Below are 15,402 nucleotides of genomic sequence, written 5' to 3'. Positions count from 1 at the left end.
AGAAATAATGAGAAGAGAGAAGAAGAAAAGATAAGAATGAGTTTCTCTTCCTCAGATTTGGACAAGATAATATACTCTCATTGTGAATGAGGTTCTTTTTACTGTTAACCATTATAAGGTTAATGAAGGTCTAGCTGCTATAAAACTTGATATGTCCAAATCCATAATAAGATGGAATGGAAGTTTATATAAAAGGTCCTCAGACAAATTGCTCTCTGGGAGCGTTGAATATCTTTAATTATACAATGTATCGCCACTGTCCCATATTATGTTCTCATTAATAGTGTCCCAACTGGCTTGATTAAACCTGAAAGAGGGTCTTATACAAGAAGATCATTTATCTCCTTATTTTTATATATTATCCTCTGAAGTCATGTCTTCTTACATTGATAAACTACTTAGGTTGTATCTTGATGACTGCTTGCTTTTTTCTAAGTCCAATATGAATGAATTCAAACCATTGAAGATTATCTTTATAAATATTTTCTAGACTCTAGTCAAGAAATAAATTTTGATAAATCTGGATTCTGTTTAGTAAAAACATGCCCAATACTTTGGCTCGTCAACTGTCCAACATATCTGCAAGAGCCAAAAATCTTCTTGTCTGTGATAATGCAACAAATGTCAAACCAAGACTCTCTCTAGATCCTATATTCACCGCTGCCTGGTCAAGTGTTAATCCCTAGCATTTATGCACCGTGATTTCCCAACATAAAATGAGCAGTAAATGCGTCTGCTGACATGTCACCCGAAGATGATATCCAACTTGTTGTGATTGGAATTACACTTGATCCGTCATATACTTGTGGACCGATGTGTTTGTTAAATTTCACCATAACAGCTACGGGCATATCTACTGGTGATTTTTCCCCATCTAAACACACAACATCCACAACGGTTCTCGTCGAGTCATTAACCAAACCATACTGTGTGGAAAGATTTTATGAAACATTACCGTTTCTCCCTCTGACAACAACACATCGTCTTGCAACCTTTTAGATTCATGAGAATCTGCACTCTTAGTTGTTTCATAATTGTTCTTCGAAGAAATGTTTGCAACGGGGTACCCAAAGTTCTTTAAGACGTTGAAAGTTGTAGCTAACAACATCAGACTTGTTGGGAAATGAATGAAGTGCAAGCTTGAAGTTGTTTTTCTTTTCGATTGTTAGCATTGTGTAATCTCTTGTGTTAAACATTGCCAATCATGAAGAGTACATCTACCATCGCTTATCTTAATAATGTATCTCTAAAAAGTGAGTCTTCAACCCCCGATTGTTGAAATACCGTGTCAAGTCAGACTCATTGCTCAAACACAAAGTAAGAGAAAGAACATGTTAGTTGCAAATCTCGCCCACCTTGAGCATGTACCGAAGTGTCAAAACTGGTTGCAGTTGTCGTATATCGCAGATGAGCACAATAGAACCATTTTCAGAAGGCTCACTTCTAGCGAAGATGTCTCTCAATCGAAGATCAATTTTCGCAAGCATCTTTCTTCAATCATGTTGTATTCATCAATAATAATCAACTTTGTATCTTTGAAATCTGCCTGGATACGTCCATGGCTATAACCAATAAATACCAAAAAAATATTAAATGGCCTTGAAATAAATTTGTTTTTGGGTAAACCTACTTATTTATATTCATTTACATTATGATATGTAAATTAGTCTACCAGACATGATAGCTAAACAGAAAAACTCTCATTGATGCGTTTTATGTGGTAGTTATAATTGAACTTTGATTTCTCAAGCATGCCAAAATTGTTGAGCCTAATATTGAATCGAAAGTACCTAAAGTCAAAGTTGCAAGTTTTGGTGCAGTGCAGAGCATGTTATTTTTAGCATCTTCTTGCCAAACAGAAGTTGGACATTAACTTGTCTGCATTGGTTTTAAGGGTACGAGATTACCAGTACATCTAATCCAAAATCCAAGCTGGGATATGGCAGCTCCTTTTTTTTTTTAACCCTGCATACACTTACAGTTGTTTCTACTTCTAGTATCTGAATATAATTTTAACTGGATATGTAATAAAGACACTTCGTATTTGAAAAATTCTTCATGCAAATGGGTAGATGACTATTGATTCTGGTACTTATGTTGGACATACGTATTTATGACTATTCTACCAGGCAAGCACCACTTCAAAGTATTAACTCAAAAAATGCTGAAAAGTCCAAGCATAAATACAGATATTTATTGGGAAGAGCTTAAACAAATGGTGATGTGATAATCAAAGTAATAGGTAACAGTGCTATTAGTGTAGATGCTACCGGTAAATGCAACTTCGCAACCATTTAAAAGGGGACTTGAGATAAATGATTTACCTGCATACATCCACATAGTTTTGTCTCCAACTTATTGTATGAATGGTTATTATCCGCTGTTATGGCCAGCTCATGGTGAATGGTTGCTCCGCCGATGTTGAAAGTCGTTACACCGGTGGGAGCCATGATCCGTACAGATTTATCATTTCTGAAAAAAATCCCTAGTTGAACGAAGGATGGCATTAATAGGAGCTGATTTTCCAGTCCATGCTCCTCCTTTGATAATCAAACGAATGGTTGAACAAGTTCTTAAAGAGTGTAGAACCAACTCAAGAGCCTCATGTTGCTGATTTGACAAAATAATAGGAGGAATATCTGGACTTGTAGTTGAATGTTCCTCTTGCGCTACTTGTCACAACGTGTGGGTAAATCTCATATCATCGGCTATAGAATGGTAATGTTGCAATCCTTCTGACCAATTATGCTTGAAATCAAAATACCGTGAGCCGAGATCAGTATCCAATGATGGCCCAAAATTAGGTGTCATTGCTACCAGCATCATCTGATCCTCCAGTGGTTCATCTTCTGGATCATTTTCGTCTTCAAACTCATCCATCACCATGCTAAGATCTATATGTTGATTTTCAGTGGTGCAGTTAAGTTCAGGATAGCATTCCGACCACGTCGGAAAATCTCTTTTTGCTTCTTCAGCACTTCTGTAACAACTATAAAACAATACTTGTCGTCTACAAAAATATTCACATTACTCAGTATTTGGCATGATATTCCCTACTAATTCAGGTAAAATCCTGACAACAACCTCATCACGATATTTGCACCTCTTTCTGCGAGCAAAATAATGTATCTTTTCCATTTCAATTAACGACTCGTTTTGAAATTGATGTGGTCTTTCCAAATACCGGCAAAGAAACTTAGGCTAGCATGTGGTTGTCCATCATCACCATCTCGTCTCTAACGAAGTTGTAAGGAGAACAAACTAGTCTCTCTCAAACTCAAAACAACAATTCTTCGTGAGGATTCTTGCAAATGTGCAATCCATTAAAAGGTGGCAAACTTCTTAGGCATCTATGTCCCTTTCCGATGCATTTTTAATGAGCAATCTCTTTATTGTAGATGTGGAGTCGCGACAAGGTTGCCTATGGTCATCAATAATTCCACATAAAGTATCAATGAAATTCTTGGAAGCTGGTTCAGATTTTGCTGCATACTTGCCAATACACTAAGTAACGGATTTTGTTGTTGTCATGGCTGACCAATCGATATTTTCCCTCCATGTTTGTAAAACTGCCTGGTTGTGAAAATTTAACAATAGTTCATTTCTCGTCTAACAAATCTGTATATATTTCTATTCTCTAGCTCCTCGACAAGCTTAATTAGATTCTGATAGCATCTCAAATTGAAACTTAAACTGACACATTTATTTCCTCGTTGTCTTGCTTATGCGCAAACAATAGTCTCCACATCGAGTGGGTCGCATAACATAATTCACAAGAATGCATAATCATCTTCATCGTCATCTAAATTTGAATCCAGAGAAACTTTCCTTGCATAAGGATGATTCTATATGTCAATAAAGAATGTAGGATCTGTCGTCATTGTGCACATCATATTGTCCAAAGTATTCGCATATCAAACGACGTAATTGATCATCCGTTGCAATATGAGAAACCTCTAGTCCATCCTACAACCACAATAAAATGTGGACATGGCCACTCCCTCGATTTCGCCACACAAACATATACCAATGATCGGCCACAAAACATTTCTTCTTCAAATACTCCTTGAAAAATAAAAGTACCCTTTTCCGGAAGAACCAGGACACAACAAGTGGATTCTCATTCAAAAACCTTCCTTTTTCTCGTCTTGTATCCATTAGATTAAGAGTTTCCAATGTGTTTTCAAGGTCAAGAAGATCATACAGTTCAGGCTACTAAAAATCTGTTGTACTTAAGGTAAAGAAGATGGTAGGGGGGCCAATTTCTTGACCATGGTGATAGACACATTTTTGTCCGATTTGTCTCGGTTCTATATATTGTTAGGGCTCATTTTTGTATTTATTATGGTGTTTTATTTATTTGTAGGTATTTTTGGCCAATAAACATTTTTGGAAAAAAATTGGCTCGAAAAGTTGTCGGAAAGCACGCGGAGGACATTTGTTATTCGGACTCTCACTTTGAATAAGGGGTAACCTAATTACTAAGGGGTATCCCATTTCCAGGCAGCTGCTAATCGCACCCCTATCCTGGATAAGGGGCAACCATCTTCAACATTCCAAAAACCAGGTTTTGGCGGGAAAATAGGTGCAGTGAAGAACAGATTTTAGGGTTCCTGATTTGGAGGAGTTTGAGGTCGATTAAACCTCTGATTTTCATAGGATAGACTCCTTATGGGTCTAGGAATCTGATATGGGTGTTGAAATCGATTAGACTGGGCTCAATCGACGGATTTTTATCACAACAGAAAATATGAAAAGTCACGTGTGTGACCTGTTTTAGGGAATTTTAAAGAGATTAAAGTGTTGTAAACCTTCCCAAAGATTTGTATCTATCTAAGGAAGAGTTTAGAATAAAAAGGAAAGCTCAGAAACGCGTAGAAATTCTAAAACAAGAAATTGCCGCAACTTAGCCTTGAAGAGAAGGAAAGAGATTTTGGAAGATTTGGGAGAGATTTAATCGGTATTTTTGATATAAATAGATGGTTTGGGTCATATAGAAGGGGTGTCGAGAGTTTGGGGACCTAAGGAGAGCCAGAGAAGAAGAAATCAGAGTTTTATCAAACTCTGTTTCTGCTGCTGCTGCTGCTGCTGAAGAGGAAGAACGCGAAGTACATTGACGCACGGAAACAGTCGCAGAACAGTGTCGTTGTTTAACAGCTGAAGAACATTAAGCTGTGCAGGACAGTCGTATTCTAGGGTCTTAAATTTCTGATCCTGTAACAGTTGATTAGTAACGTATATCTTCAGTATTGCAACACCAACTGTAACGGTGACTTCTGTAACATCTATACACCGTTGGAGATCTGCTGTTTTCAATTTTCTCTTCAATAAAACCACCTTTTGAGCCGTGATTTATTATTTTGAACCTGTTTTTGATATGAGGAGTTAAACCCCATTGCTGAGGCGATAGAGGAAGCTATTTTTTCCAACAAAAAGCGGTACAATCTATTTAATTTAATTTATTGCAATTATTATTATGATTATTTGCCTTGGAATACTATTGAATATGATTTTTATTTGAGTGATTGTGATCTATTTTGATGGAGTGTGCTTAGTTTATAGACTCTTGATGCTTCATGCTTGGTATTTACAATTATTGCTTTTGAAAATCTACTTATTGCAATAGTAAGAATCAAATTGAACAAGAAAATTGCATGAATATAAATATTGGATTAAATCACTTTGAATTTGGAAAATAGTGGAATCTTAGCCTCAGTGTTTTTTTAATATTGATATCAACTTTGATTGAGTTTGCTATAATTTTTAGTGGGTTTTCTATTTTAATATTAGAATTTAAGTCTAATTAATATCCTTCACAAGTCTGAGAATCGAACCACTTTTACCACTATTTACAAATCACATCAATTTTTGGCGCCGCCGACGCGGACTTGTTTTTAGGATTTTAGATTTATTTTATCTTTATTATTTTATTTTTTTTTCTATTATTTTTGTCCTTTTTTATGTTTTTGGGTATTTATCTTGTGTCTACAGGTTATGGATCATAAAGAAAATTGAGCCAAAGATCTTGGTGATTTCATAAAGACTTGGAGCTAAAGATTAAAGCAAAAAGAACAGAAAAGAAGACAATTTTAGTTTAGGGTTTGTTTATTTCTTTAAAAAAAAAAAAACTGTATTAGGGTTTATTATTTTTGTAATTTTTTTTTGTTTTGAACTTTTGGACTTTTGGGACATTATTTTTTTATTACCCTGCGGAAGGGTACTTTAAATATAAACTGTTTGCAGAGAAGGAGGACAATTACGATATTGTCTCTGCACCTTGGGTTCGTACACTAGACATCGGAGTCAGTGGCCCGAGTCGACTACAACCGATTCATCCCCCGTCTGGAACGGGAGGTAAGATTCTAAACACTCGTGAATCCCCTGTCAGCGAGTTACTGGACTCCTTCGTATGCATATATGTTGAGGACTGAATACGGACATTTATTTTTCTAGTAAAGGGAAAGGCCTGGCCATACAAGATAAGGGTTCAGATTTCATCACCGTTCTCTTCTTGCCCGCTTTAGGAACACGTAACCTACGCGAACCTAAGCCTAAAATTTTGACTAGAACGAGACCGATAGGGTAACGAGCTTAACAGGAAAGTCATTCGAAAAATATTGGTTATTCTTTTAAGCATACTTTGAAGTTCTTGACGGTTTCTGTAAGTTGAATGCGTGACTGCTCCGCCTTGTAATACCGGTGAGGCCTTGGGTATCAAAGCTCCACCGAGCTTCCCTCGCCTCTATTCAACTTACGTTAACTCGGATTGATTCCATAGGGGTTTGCTTAAATTGTAACGAATTCCCGTTCGAAGGATTTGAAGCTGATCTAGAAACAATATAAGTGGAGCCATCATGCTTTTTGTTTGCTAGAAATCAATAGGTTTGATTTGGTTGAGTCGGCCTTGTTCTGTGTTTGCTTACCCTTCCAATTTAGAAAATTCTATTGTATGTCTGAACGTAAAAGAGACGCACTAGGTAGATTTGTTAAAGAGAAACCTAGTAGTTCGAAGCGTCTCAATTACCTTAATCTAGAAAGTCCGACTTTTGAAGAGTCTGTTTTTGAACGTCCTTTGACTGAGGAGAGAATCCCTGCTGCTCCGATAGCGCCAGAAATGGCAACTTTGAAAGCTTTGTTGAATCCAGCTAGGACTACTCGTCCTTCGTGTATTAAGTTAGCTGAAACGGAGGCACCCTGTGAACTGAAACCTGGGACCTTACAGATGCTCCCAATCTTTTTAGGGAAAGAAAATGAAAAACCTTATTACCATGTTAGGGATTTTGAGGAAATTTGTAGTACTCTAAGAATTAGAGGCTTAGATGATGATGCTTTGAAACTTAGGTTATTCCCATTTTCCCTGAAAGATAAGGCCAAGTCGTGGCTGTATAGTTTGGACTCCGAGTCAATTGAGACATATGAACAACTTACATCTGCCTTTTTCAATAAGTTTTTCCCTAGGCACAAAACATCGTCTATTAGGACGCAAATATGCACATTTTCACAACAAGAGGGAGAATCTTTATATAGGTATTTGGAAAGGTTCAATGATTTATTATCCCAGTGTCCTCATCATGGTTTAGAAAAGGTTAGGCTAGTTCAGATCCTTTATGAGGGTTTAGATTATTCCACAACGACCATGGTTGAGTCTCTATGCACTGGTGGATTTGAAAACCAAACTGTTGATGCGGCGATGGAATTTTTTAATGAAATCGCCGAAAAAACCCAGCAATGGGAAAATAGTAGGGCACCCCAGAAAACAATTCTTTTAAGTAGAGGAAACGTTAATAGGGTAGAAGGAGGCTATGAATCAGATGCCAAAATTGCTGCTATAGCAAAAAGGTTAGAAGCCTTAGAAGTGGGCCAGACTAGTGGTAGAGTGGAGCCTTTTTGGGAAGGCCAGAATATTGAAGAGCAGGCCAATGCTCTTTATAATACACTAGATTTGATAACCGTCAAAAGATTGACCCATATTCAGAAACCTATAATCCTGGTTGGAGAAACCATCCGAACCTTTCGTGGTCTAAGGGCCAAAGTCAAGGTCAGTTTAGTAATTCTAATGCTCCCCCAGGTTTTGGCTATACTAAGAATCCTTCAGGACTAGCTCAGTTTCAGAATCAGTCAGATAAGAAAATCCTAAGTTTAGAGGAATCTCTCGCCTTGTTAACTCAGCAAACTGCAAAATTTCAGTTATCCGTAGAACAGAGTCTACAAGCTAGTAACAGGATAGGACAAGAAAATAGTCAGGCTATTTCCGAGTTAAAAACCCAGGTTGGTCTGATAAGTGATTCTTTGAGAGAAAAAGGTAAGTTTCCTAGTCAAACACAACCCAACCCTAGAGGAGTTCATGAATTAGGTGCAAAACCATCGAATCAATTGAATGCTTTAGAACCCTTAGAAGTGGTAGAGTTGTAGACAATAAGGTAACCATGCCCGATAGTGAACATACTGTAGTTCACCCTCAGGATCTCACCTCTCAGGACCAGTAGCTGAAGAGACTGATAAAGTTTCTGATGATGTGAATTCGGTTCCTGAAAGGTCTGATTTTAGGCCTAGAGCCCCATTTCCTCAGCTATTAGTACCAACAAAGAAGGAATCGAACTTTAATGACATAGTGGAGGTTTTTAAGCAAGTTACCATAAACCTTCCCTTATTAGATGCAATTAGGAAATTCCTGCTTATGCCAAGTTCCTTAAGGATATGTGTACGCGAAAGCGAAAACTTAGCGTCCATAAGAAAGCCTTTTTAGCTAGTCACGTAAGTTCAATCATTCAGAACACCACAACTCCAAAGTACAAAGACCCAGGTTCTCCTACCATTGCTTGCACAATAGGTAACTTCCGGGTAGAAAAAGCTTTACTTGACTTAGGAGCCAGTGTGAACTTACTGCCATTCCATGTATACTTACAGCTAGGACTTGGTGAAATGAAACCTACTCAGATGACACTGCAGTTAGCTGATAGGTCTGTTAAAATCCCTCGAGGTGTTATCGAGGATGTTCTTATTGAGGTCGACAAGTTTATTTATCCAGTGGATTTCGTGGTCCTAGATACCCAACCTGTCCCTGACCCAGAGAACCAGATACCTGTGATTTTAGGTCGCCCATTTTTAGCTACGTCTAATGCGATCATTAACTGTCGAAATGGTGTGATGAGTTTATCTTTTGGTAATATGACTATGGAGATGAACATTTTTAATGTCAGTAAGCAACCTCATGAGCTAGATGACACATGTGTTGAGAGGTGAACATGATAGAAGCCTTAGTTCAGGAGTCATTACCAAACATCTTGTCTGAAGACCCATTAGAAAGTTGTCTATCCCATTTTGGTTTAGATTTTGACGACGATAGCACTATTGAACAGGTGAATGCTCTATTAGATTCTACCCCTGTGTTAGACACTGATAGATGGAAAGCTAGGTTCGAACCGTTACCAGTTTCTGAGACTACCCTAATTCCTTCTTTAGAAGAGCCCCCAAAGTTGGACCTTAAACCACTACCCGATACTCTAAAGTATGTGTTTTTAGGCCCATCTGAGACTTTACCTGTGATTGTAGCTTCCGATTTGGATAGTGATCAGGAAAGTAGGCTAGTAAATGTACTTCAAGACAATAAGGAAGCTTTAGGGTGGACTATAGCAACATTAAGGGTATAAGTCCTACTGTGTGTATGCATCAGATTCATTTAGAGGAAGACTCCAAACCTTCTAGGGAGATGCAACGTCGACTGAACCCTAACATGAAAGAGGTAGTTCGAAAAGAGGTGCTTAAGTTGTTAGATGCGGGTATTATTTACCCAATTTCAGACAGTAAGTGGGTCAGCCCTGTTCAGGTTGTCCCCAAGAAATCAGGTATCACTGTAGTCCAGAATGATAATAATGAATTAATCCCAACCCGAGTGACCACATGGCGTGTGTATTGACTATAGGAAATTGAACAAGGTCACAAGGAAGGATCACTTTCCCCTTCCTTTTATCGACCAAATGCTAGAGCGATTAGCTGGACATAGTCACTATTGCTTCTTAGATGGCTACTCCGGTTATAATCAGATCGTTATTGCCCCAGAAACCAAGAGAAAACCACTTTTACCTGTCCCTTTGGTACCTTTGCGTATAGACGCATGCCTTTCGGGCTATGTAATGCCCCTGCAACTTTTCAGCGTTGTATGATGAGCATATTTTCTGATATGGTAGAACGGTTCTTAGAGGTCTTTATGGATGATTTTCAGTGTTTGGTTCATCTTTCGATGAGTGCTTGCATCATTTGACATTATTGTTGACTAGGTGTAAGGAAAAAAATTTAGTGCTTAATTGGGAAAAATGCCATTTCATGGTTAAATCAGGAATTGTGTTAGGGCACATCGTCTCTTCAAAGGGTATAGAGGTAGACAAAGCCAAAGTTGACCTTATTAAGACTTTACATGTCCCAAAAACCGTAAAAGATATCAGGTCATTCCTAGGGCATGCATGTTTTTACCATCGATTCATTAAGGATTTTAGCTTGATTTCTAGACCTCTTTGCAATTCGCTTGCTAAAGATGTTAAGTTTGTCTTTGATGATGCTTGTTTAGAGGCTTTTGAGAAGCTTAAGAGTTTACTCACTATTGCCCCGATAGTCCAGGCACCTAACTGGAACCTACCCTTTGAGATTATGTGTGATTCTTCAGATTATGCTATAGGCGTCGTTTTAGGACAACGAGAAAACAAATTACTTCATGTGATTTATTATGCTAGCAAAACTATGAATGATGCCCAAATGAACTACACAACTACCGAGAAGTAACTTTTAGCCATCGTGTTTGCCTTGGATAAGTTTAGGTCCTACCTATTAGGTTCTAAGATCATAATCTATACAGATCATGCTGCTTTGAAATACCTTTTATCTAAGAAGGATACCAAACCTAGATTGATTATATGGATTCTATTGTTACAGGAATTTTCCCCAGACATTAGAGAAAAAAAGGGTGCAGAAAATGTAGTAGCAGACCACTTGTCTAGGCTAGTTGTTAGTTCCCCTAGTGATTCCCTTCCTATAAGGGATAGCTTTCGTGATGAACAATTGTTCTCTGTTTCCCAATCACCTTGGTATGCAAATATAGTGAATTATCTTATTACTGGTCGAACCCCTCAACATTGGGGTAAGCAAGATCGTTCTAGGTTTTTAGCCGAGGTTAAACATTTCTTTTGGGACGATCCTTATCTCTTTAAGTATTGTCCGGACCAGATTATTAGGAGATGTGTATCTGAGAGTGACCAGTCTAGTATTATCTAGTTTTGTCATGAACATGCATGTGGGGGTCATTTTAGTGCTAAGAAGACTGCTGCTAAGATTTTGCAATGTGGATTTTACTGGCCTTCGTTGTTTAAAGATTCCCATAGTCATTGTGTTTCTTGTGAGCGTTGCCAGAAGTTAGGAACCATTTCCCGTAGAAATATGATGCCTTTGAACCCTATTTTAGTGATTGAGGTCTTTGATGTGTGGGGCATTGATTGTATGGGTCCATTTCCTGTTTCGTTTGGTTATCTTTACATACTTGTCGCCGTAGACTATGTGTGTAAGTGGGTTGAGGCGGTTCCGTGTAAAACGAATGACCACAGGGTCGTAGTCCAGTTTTTGAAAGAGAGTATACTTACACGTTTTGGTACGCCGCGAGCTATAATTAGTGATAGAGGTTCACACTTTTGTAATAGACCATTTGCTCTTTTAATGAAACAATACGGTAATACCCATAAAGTAGCAACCCCATATCATCCTCAGACTAGTGGTCAGGTAGAAGTTTCCAATAGGGAAATTAAACGTATTCTAGAGAAACAGTTAATCCAAATAGGAAAGACTGGCCGTCGAGGCTTACTGATGCCTTATGGGCTTACCGTACTGCGTTTAAGACACCCATTGGAATGTCACCTTATCGTTTAGTGTTTGGCAAGGCATGTCACCTGCCTGTTGAGTTAGAGCATCGAGCCTATTGGGATATTAAGAACTTAAACTTTTCACTTGACAAGGCAGGAGCTCAAAGAAAGCTCCATCTCAATGAGTTGGACAAGATTCGTAGAGATGCATATGATAGTTCTAAGGAGGATAAGAACAAAATGAAACTTGTGCATGATAGGAATATTTTACGAAAGTCATTTTCTCCATGTCAAAAAGTTCTTCTGTATGACACTCGTTTGCATCTATTCCCCGGGAAGTTGCGCTTTCGGTGGACCGGTGCTTTTGTGGTCCGTACTGTTTTTCCTCATGGCGCTGTTGAGATTAAGACACCAGATGGTAGTAGTTCTTCAAAGGTTAATGGTCAGCGATTGAAGCCCTTTTTAGAGCCTTTTCCTACAGGTGATGTTGAGGAGGTCCCTCTGGAGGACCCTGTTTTAGGGTTGTCAATGGGTACCCATTACCCGGGTCCGGAACCGGAACCGATGGGTTCGGGTCCGGTTCCGGTTCCTTAAATTGGACCCATTAACCACTTTGGACCCGGTGGGTAATTACCCATATATACCCGTTTATGAACGGGTCCATCCGGATCCTACCCGTCGGGTACCCGCGGGTATTCGGGTTTTTCATAAAGGCTAATTGTGTAAAATACCCAGCGAAAATTAGGTCATATATAAAGGAAAGGATGAGAAGCTCACCACCCATTCCGATCTACTTTCTTCTCCTTCCTCTGCATGCAGAAGTAGTTATTACTAAGCTCACCACCCATTCCGATCTACTGTTAATGTTGGCGTTAATCCATCAAAGTGTGTTATTACTAAGCTCAGACTTGATAAGGATAGGAAGTCGCTCTTGGATCGTAAGGCCAAAGGTAGAGCTGCTGCTGATAAAGATAAGGGTACCAAGTTTACTACTGATGATGTTATGCAGAACGTTGATTGATTGATTGGTGGTTCATTGATCCTCTCTTCAGGTTATTATTATCTTGTTTTTAGGGTTTCTTTGTTATGAGTTATGTTTTCGTTTTAGGGTTTCATGAATTTGGGGATTTTGAAAACATGGATTATTATGATGATGATTATGGTAACATTTTGTCTATGAAATTGGATATTTTAGGTTTTAATTTGTTTGTTTATGTTATTATTGAATCTGTGAATGGTGAATGGATGTTTTGAATTTACCCCTTTTGTTTCTTCTTACTCAAGAGGAAAGAATTTTTTAATTTGCAGTATTGGGTGTTACTTTAGTGATTTTGAATTACTGGTGAATGTGCAATTTTTTATGATTCTGAAAATTTGTTACAATTTTTTAAGCTTTCTTATATTGCATATGTTAATTTTTTTTCCTTGTTCTTGATGATTTCTCTTGCACAAACAAGGCAAACTTATTATGCTTGAATGGGTGTCCCTGTAATCTCAAATCTCAATGATATGTGAACTCTATTGTTGTTTTTGTGAGAAATCAATGATAACTCGAAGGTTGGGTGTTTTCAGTAGCTTGCAGCAAACATGCACAAGAGCAAGTCTTCTACTGCCATTTTGGCAATTAAGTCATAAACTACTAATTCCTTGTGTGTGGTTGATGCGTATGCTGTTTATGCGTATATGCTTGGAACATTTGTCTTTTTCTTACTGTATATGCTTGTTAAATTTATTATCGTTTATACTTTATGACACCTGATAGGCTGATACAGATGTTTGTTGGGTTTTCCTTGCAGAGGCAACATGAAAAGTCAAACAGGAAGTAGTGTTGGTGATCATTGTGTTCCTGTAAAGAAGACTAAAGTTACCGTTTCGAAATCCCCGTGTATGCCGCCTCCTAAAGCTGCCGTTTCGAAGGCTGCAAAGAAGAGTAAAGTTGTAAACTCAGCAGAGCCGAAAGAAGTAGAAACTGTAGCCAGTGAGTCAAGTGATTCTGGTAATTCTGATTCTGATCATATAGAAGCGGCAACAACAGATGTGGTTCCGTCACCTACACGTAAACGCAAAAGAACCTCAAAGTATTGGGCTGAATTTCAAGAGGTATTGATAAAAAGGAAAACACACGGAGAATGCAAGCACTGCAAGAGGAATATTGGCGCGGAGAGCAAAAATGGGACAAGCAGTTTGAGGAAACATCTAAATAGTTGTATGGCGTACAAAGGAGCACTACAACAAATTAACCAAATGTTCTTGAAAGCTAGTGAAACACAAGATGGGTCAGTAGCTGGTTACAACTTTAAGTTTAACCAAGAAGTAACTCGTGATTGTATTGCAAGAATGATTATCTTGCATGAACTCCCTTTCTCATTTGTAGAGTACATTGGTTTTAGAAGGGTGCTGACTTCATTACAACCCAATATTAAACTTGTGAAGCGGAACACTACGAAGTCAGACTGCATAAAGATTTATCAAATGGAAAAGAAGCATTTGTACGAGATTTTTAGTAAGGTACAGAGTCGCATAAGCCTTACTACTGATATGTGGACTTGTACCACTCAGAATAGAGGTTATATGGCTTTGACAGCTCACTATGTTGATGAAGAATGGAAGATTCAGAAGAGAATTTTATCTTTTAACGCTGTGGATGTGCAACACACTGGAGTTAACATTGCAAAGGTACTGATGGAGCAGTTGTATAAGTGGAATATAGATAGGAAGATAGCTTCAATTACACTGGATAATGCTTCAACTAACAAAGTCGTGGTAAGTGAACTTCTTGCTCAGCTAAAACCAGATAATGGATTACTTTTGGATGGGGAATTATTCCATGTTCGATGTTCTGCTCATGTAGTTGCCATTATTGTTGATCATGGGATGCTGCAAATTAAAGAAGAAATACAGAAAATTATAAATTCAGTGAAATTTATTAGAGGTTCACCACAAAGACAACAAAAATTTAAAGAAGTTTGCTTGCAAGTCAATGCTCCTGATAAAAAGTTGATTCAAGACGTTGATACAAGGTGGAATTCTACCTATCTGATGCTTGAAACATCACTTCTATTTCGGGAAGCATTTAACCGGTTCGGGAAGATTGAACATGATTTTCTTAATGTTGCTCCAACGAGTGAAGACTGGAAGAATGCAAGTAGTCTTTCAATTTGCTTGAAGGTCTTTTATGAAGTCACCATTCTCTTTTCAGGTACGTCATACGTGACAGTTAATCGTTATTTTGATACTGCTTGTTCTTTGTATTTAGAACTTTGTGAGTGGTGTGATTCCGATGATGCATTAATCTCAAAAATGGCAGTGAATAAGATGAAAAAGTTAGAAAGATATTGGCAACTTACTAGTAAAACATTTGCAATAACTTCCATTTTAGATCCTCGGTTTAAAATGAAATTATTGGATTACTATTTCCCATTAATATATCCTGGTAACAGCGAGGAGAAGAAGTTAGAAGTTATGGAAGTCTTGAAAAGATTGTATAATGAATATGCAACACATTATGCTTCTTCAGCTCATGTATACTCAGCAAACATTTCGACAAATCAAGTGAACA

At 38.0% G+C, this 15,402-nt stretch overlaps 1 pseudogene; it reads right to left on the bottom strand.

The window, feature by feature from the left end:
* Nucleotides 1–7,478: 7,478 nt before the first annotated feature.
* Nucleotides 7,479–7,578, bottom strand: LOC113284836 (annotated as a pseudogene).
* Nucleotides 7,579–15,402: the final 7,824 nt, after the last annotated feature.

The sequence above is a fragment of the Papaver somniferum genome, chromosome 5, assembly GCF_003573695.1.
Source record: "Papaver somniferum cultivar HN1 chromosome 5, ASM357369v1, whole genome shotgun sequence".
Taxonomy (NCBI): domain Eukaryota; kingdom Viridiplantae; phylum Streptophyta; class Magnoliopsida; order Ranunculales; family Papaveraceae; genus Papaver; species Papaver somniferum.
The sequence above is the reverse complement of the archived record's forward strand: the minus strand, read 5'-3'. Positions and strand labels throughout refer to the sequence as shown.